At 43.8% G+C, this 6,547-nt stretch overlaps 1 protein-coding gene across 3 annotated transcripts in view; it reads left to right on the top strand.

Annotated features, from left to right (window-relative positions):
- The first annotated feature begins 2,214 nt into the window (after positions 1 to 2,214).
- Positions 2,215 to 6,547, top strand: part of Usp8 (ubiquitin specific peptidase 8) — an 85,495-nt gene continuing 81,162 nt past the window's right edge. For all 3 annotated transcript variants that reach the window (XM_023724046.1, XM_004639001.2, XM_023724047.1), the window contains exon 1: positions 2,215 to 2,345. The gene's annotated coding sequence lies outside the window, so the exon portion shown is untranslated. The remainder of the gene's footprint in view (positions 2,346 to 6,547) is intronic.

Below are 6,547 nucleotides of genomic sequence, written 5' to 3'. Positions count from 1 at the left end.
TCTTTTGCAAATAGAAAGGAGACCAAGAGATGGAGCAATGTGGGAGGGAGGGAAAGGGAAACAGATGGGGAAGTACAATGAATTGAGATGTGTTATGTTCGTGCAACAACTTCACCAATGAATGTAATCATTAAGTGCTACAACATGCACAGAAAGATTAAGTGTCCCTGTTTAAAAGACTCTATGGGGGCTAGAGAGATGGCTCAATGGAATAAGCATTTCCCTGGCAAGCGCAAGGACCTGAGTTCAATCCCTGGTTCTGCCAAAAGAGAAGAAAAAAGAGTCTGGATATGTGTACATGTGTGTGTGCACTCATGCATGCATATACATGAGAGTGTGTGCATGCACAAACTTTTCCATCCAGCCAGACATGGTGGCATATTCCTGAGGTCACTGCACTCAGAAGGCTTGAGGCAAGAGGATCGCCCCAACTTCAAGGAAACCTGGGTTACATAGTAAGTTCAAGGCCAGCCTGGACTGCATGGTGAGATCTTGTTTCAATGAATGAATAAATAAATAAGTAAATAAATATGCAAACTTTTCCCGCCCATATTCCTCTTTGGTTCTCAATCCATGTCCTTCTCCATTCCACAGCCAAAAATGTTCAAAGAACATATATATATATATATATATATATATATATATATATATATAATTTTTTGTGGTACTGGGGATTGAACTCAGGACCCTGTGCTGCCAGGCAAGTGCTTATTCTACTGAGCTATCTCCCTGGCCCCCTTTTAAATTTAATCTAATTTAATTTTTTTGCACTATGAGAATAGGATAAAAATTCCAGAGCTATTCATTGTTCTTTTGCTGCACTAAGGTGACTGGTGGTCTTCTGCTGAATCATCTCTCAAAACAAAACCTCTCATTCCACAAGTATTGAAAGTCCAAAGTCCACCTCAAGATTTCTGTGAATTACCTATGAAAATTCCTGTTTGTTCTGCTTCCACCAATTTAGCCCAATTTAGGAATCATATTGCCATTTTTGTGCCTGCTTTCTGGTGTTTCTTTTCTTTCTTTCTTTCTTTCTTTCTTTCTTTCTTTCTTTCTTTCTTTTTTGTTTTGGCTGGCTCACCCCCTGATGAGGGTTGGGCTGGGCTGGCGTGACATGTGATGCTGGGATCGAACCCTAGTCCCTTGTGCCTGCCTAAACTTGCTTAAGCAGGCGCTTTAGACCGCTGAGCTATCTCCTCAGCTCTTTTCTTTTTCTTTTTTTTTCTTTCTTTTTGAGATAAGGTCTCACTATGTAGTTCAGGCTGGCCTTGAGCTCACTTTGTAGTGTTGAACTTGCAATGATCGTCCTGCCTCAGCCTCCCAAGTGCTGGGATTACTGGTGTGGGGACACCCGGTTTCTATGCCTGCTTTCTGTTTTGCACATGTTGACCCAACTATAGAATTTTTCCCGGTATTCACAAAAACTCCTGGATATGATGGTGTTTTAGCAAAACTGACCACAGTCTTAGGGAAGTGGAGAATGTTCAGTTCATGAGGATTGTAGCAGTTACATCAACAGAACGAAAATAACTGCAGAGAGCCAGGTGCCCGGCAACACTTCTGTAATCCCACCCCTCTGGGAGGCTCAGACAGGATTACCGGTTTGAGTCTAGCCTGGTTAATTTAGTGACTTAGCAAGATCCTGTCTTAAAAGATAAGAAGAGCTGAGGATGTAGCTCAAAGCACTGACCCTGGCCACAACTCGGCCTTCTTGCTTTGCTTTTGCAAGACGGGCTTCTACGCGACCTCGCACGTGAGGAAGTTTTTTTTATGATGATGCCTGTTTTTCTTTGGCTAAATGCTTGGCTCCGGAGGAGGTTCAGCCAAAATATGAGGGATTCGAATCTTTTTCTAGTTTTTTTCTCATTTCTGAAATGAAAAGAAACATACACATTTGAAAAAAGGCTGGGAGCCTACAATTTCAGGTGACCCAGCCCCTCAGGAGCTGATTCCACAAATACTGAAACTGCAAGCAAGGACCCAGGGGCGACGCCGCGCCAGGACGACCCAGTTGAGCCTGGATAGACGGAGTCCAGGGGTTTTTGGGGTGAGGGATCGGCCGCTAGTCTCCCCTGAGGTCTGCAAGATCCAGCTTCGCAAACCAACCCGGAAGTGCTCAGTCCTGCGAGAGGGGTGGGGGCGGAGGGGGCGGGGCCAGGACGTGCACGAACGTCCCGCCCTTCCGTGACGTGTAGCGACGCGACACGTCGCCACGCAATGCAAATCGGGAAAAAGAGGCCGAGCCGGCTGGGTTCCGTCAGGGTAACGACTGCCGCGGCTCCCTCGGGCGGTGGGCGATGGGCCTCGGGTGCGCAGGCGGGCGCTAGCGGGTCGGCCGGCGCGTGGTGAGTGCGGGCCCGGCCTCTGGCCCTTCCTTCTTCCCGGGGAAGTCGTCCACCGTGGGCCTGCTGCCATTTCGCCCGCCACTGGTCGCTGGAGTCCAGCTCTGTCCGCCGAGAGGGGTGGGCCAGCGCGGCGGGCTGCCGGGGGAGGATCGCGGGTCCTCCAGCGCCCCGTAGCGCCCTGGGGCTGCCCGGAGAAGTTCGGGTGGTCTTCTCCGCGTGGAAGGTGGTCCTGGCCGTTCCTCCCTTCTCTGGGACACTCAGACCGATTTTGACCTCCTTCCTCAGACTTCCGTTTTCCGATTTTCTGGCGTCTGTTTATCGTCCCAGGCCTTATTAAAGCCCTTCCCAGTATTTCCCAACTCATCCTGTGCCTCAGGCACGCTTGACTTTAGTGCAGTGCTAGGAGGAGTCCAGTAAGCTCATCAGAGTTAAAACTAACTTCTGCAAATAGCAGCTTTTCTCTTCTAAACGTACCTTCTGTCCTAGAGTTGTGGGAAACTTAATTTCGCCCCCAGCGCGCCGAGGAAATGATCTAAACCCTGAGTTGCAGTGGTAAGCAATTATACCTAAAGCTGCGGACTACTCTCCTGGGTTTATTTCTTGCCTCTCGCTTGTCCTGTGACCTTGAACAAGTCACTTAATTGGGATATTTACCTGACTGAGGTGTGGAGGAGCCTAGGAAATTTAGTATTTGTTCAGAGCTGTAAGTTTCAGATGAAAGGATGGAACTCAGGTTTGAGCCTCCAGAGCCTCCTTAGTTTTGCATATATCCTGCAGCACTAAAAATGCCAAATGGTATTTAAGAAGTGCTCCTTTTGTAGGCTCCTGCGGCTTTGCTACATCAGCATGTTTTGTCTTGAAGCCGATCGGTTTAGGGTTCATTGTCGAATGCCCTTCACGATAGATTTACATGGATTCTCATCATTGCAGTAGAGTGCCAGGAAGGTGATTTTAGATCTTAGTACGCCTTTATCATGTTGGTGTGACTGTTTGGAATAGGTATTCCTGTCGCGACAAGATGCAAAATTAGGTAGTAATAGGAAAAGACACGTCAGTGAAATTTTGCTCATAGACATGTTTTCTTTGAGAAAACAATGCATAGGATACCTAACAAAAACATTTTAAGATGTTTTTAGCATTTTATTTAAAATATGTTCACATGAACTTTTCTAATCCTTATGGACGTTTGTTATTGATATGAGCATAATGAAAGGAATCACAAAATATGTGGCGCGGTGAAGCAGGACATTTAGGGAAAGTAAATCAGTGCATCCAACTTTTTGGGAATAAAATGCAGCCAGTGATTTAGTCTAGCAGCACAGTACCTGCCTGGCAAGCACAAGGTCTTGAGTTCAATTCCCAGTAGCTAAATAAATAAATTTTATAATATAAATAAAATAAAAATGTAGAATGTTGTGTTGTGACGTTTTCTACGTGGAGATACACCTGTTTTTGTAGAAATCAAAGAGAAAAGGTTATTTAAATATGTTGCTAATTAAACTAGATATAGTTAAGGAAGCTTTTTTACTTCATTTTGTGTTTGTGAGACAAGGTCTGGCTGTGTAGTTCCAGCTGGTGAACTCACTAATGTACCTGGGCTGGCTTCAAAGTCATGGCAGTCCAAATGTCTAAAGCTGAGTGCTGAGGTAATAGGAGTGTGCAACCATGCGCAGCTCTAAGGGAGCATTTTAAAAGTATTTTATGTCTCAGTTATCAGGAGGCTGCAGCAGGAAGGCCTCTCGATCCCAGAAATTCCAGGCCAGCCTGGGCAACGTGGTGAAGCCCTGTCACCAAAAACAAAACAAGATGAATGTTATTATTATCTCAGTTATTCATTCTTGTGTAACAAATCCAAAAAACAGTGGCTGAAGATGTCAATTTAGTGTCCGAGCTGACTTAAGTAGGTGGTTCTCAGTTAGGGGTTCACACATTTGTACTCAGATAAGCAGCTGAGGTGGGAGTTACCTCAAGGCTCAGCAGGGCTGGACACTGGGAAGTCTCACGATGGCAGTTGATGTTGGCTGGGAATTCAGCTGGGAATGACACTGGCATGCTACGCATTACCTCTTTGTGTGGGTTGGCCTCATCATGGCATGGCTGCTGGGGTTCAGTGATACATGTTTGAAGCAACAGCAAGTAGAAGCTCCCAGCCTCCTTAAATGCTTGGACCTAGAAACTGGCACTTTATTTTCAACATACTTTATTCTTAAAGCAGTCAGGAAGCCCTTCCTACAGATGATAAACTTCTATTTTTTCCCCATGCTAAGGAACCCAGGGCTTTATGCTGTACCCCAGCCTAACTCCTACCTACCTCTTAAAGCAAAACATGTCAAAGAATTTGTGGCCATCTTTAACTTACTATAATTTTGATGACAAATAGTATTGGACTTGTGTTTGGATTTATATAGTAGAGGCAGAATAAGGTACACTTCTTAATGTCTTTATAACTTTGTATCTTTGTGGCAGTACAATCTTCAGAGCATTTTTCTGTTTTTTTTCACTTTATATATGGTAGCTAGAAGCAAAGGAATCATTTTTTTATTTTGCAGATGAAGGTAAACAAATGGCAATGGTGTGTGCGGTTGTTGGGAGAATTTGAGGAATTTGCTCATCATATGATTAATGAAGAGAATAAAACTAAGCTACAACATTTCTATGATGGATACTAAATGTATTAGTAAATGAGGAAACATTTTTTTTGAAACATATTAAACTTGTTTGGAATTGCAGTTATAACCGTATTAATTCAAGTAAAACAGTACTTATGTGCAATAAGTAAAGTTGTTGAGATAATTAAGCCTGTGTCTTGACCAACACATTAGGACTTTTTTTTTGGGGGGGTGCTGGCTTAGGCTGCCTTAAGGGTGGGTCTGGTGCCTCATGTGGAGCTGGGGATCAAGCCGTGAACCTCCACGTCTGACTGAGTTTGCCCACGCAAGCGCTTTAAACAACTGAGCTAAGTGGCAAGGCCCCTTGACTAGCACATTATAGTTTAGTTTTTCATAACACTAAACTCTTGGAAGGATATCAGTAGTGATGTAAATCCATGTTTAGAGTGAGATGAAATTATTACACATTATAATGCCAATTTCAAAATAAAATAGTCCTGAAAAAAAAAGTTACAGGCCTAGGGGCCAGGGAGATGGCTCAGTGGAATAAGTGCTTCTCTGGCAAGCACAAGGGCCTGAGTTCAAACCCTGGTTCTGGAAAAAAAAAAAAAAAAAAAAAAATCCCTCAAAGAGAACCATAGCTATCCTCAGTGACAGTGAGGATCTGAGCTCTTCCAATGATGTGAATAGCTGAGTTCATATCAGAAAAACCAGCATGACAAAAAAAAGTTACAGGCCTAGAAATCTTGGAGGCCATATTTTAACTTCTCAGTTGCACAATTTTAGAAACAATTTTGGTAGGTTGTAGATTTTATGGTTTACAGTGCTGATTTCAGCTAGAAACAATTTTCATCTTTGTATTTTCTTGCTTCTAACAACATATATTCTCCATGTGTATGGTTCTGTCTTTACTGTGTTAGAATTCATTTGGGAAACTTAAAAATGCCTTTGTCAGCAGGGACCAGGGCTTGATCCCTGGTGTGCTGTGCAGGCCCCGCCCCCTGGGAAGAGCTGAGATGTTGATTGCAACTAGGCATGGTGGGTGCACCTGTAATCCCAGTACTTGGGAGACTGAAAACAGGAGGACCACTACGAGTCTGATCTGTGTAGGATACCTTGTAGACCCTGTACTAAATATATTAAAAAAAAAAAAAAAAATGCTTATGTGAGCCAGGGTGGTGATGCAGGCTTGCAGTCCAGCATTCTGGGAGGCTGAGGAGGGAAGAGCCCAGCCTAGGCAATTTAGTGGCTTAGCAAGACCTTATCCAAACTTTTTTACAAAAAAAGACAGGGACTGTAGGTCAGTGTAAAGTAGTCACTCCCTAGTTTTTTGGTTTTGGAAGTTTTTTTTTTTTAACCAGGAATCAAACTCAGGACCTTGCATGTGCCAAACAAGTGCTGTGCAGCTGAGCTATAGATCCCTGGCCAGTCCTTGGTATTAAAAAACAACCAAACAAAACCCCACAGATTCTGATTTAACTGTTGAAGAGTGGGGGTTGGGTATCCTTTTTTTTTTTTTTTTTTTTTTTTTTTTTTCAATTCTTGGGGCTGGTGAGATGGCTTGGAGTTGTAGTGATCCTCCTATCTCAGCCT

Source organism: Octodon degus, unplaced genomic scaffold, assembly GCF_000260255.1.
Source record: "Octodon degus isolate 3935 unplaced genomic scaffold, OctDeg1.0 scaffold00105, whole genome shotgun sequence".
In the NCBI taxonomy this organism is placed as follows: Eukaryota; Metazoa; Chordata; class Mammalia; order Rodentia; family Octodontidae; genus Octodon; species Octodon degus.
The sequence above is the reverse complement of the archived record's forward strand: the minus strand, read 5'-3'. Positions and strand labels throughout refer to the sequence as shown.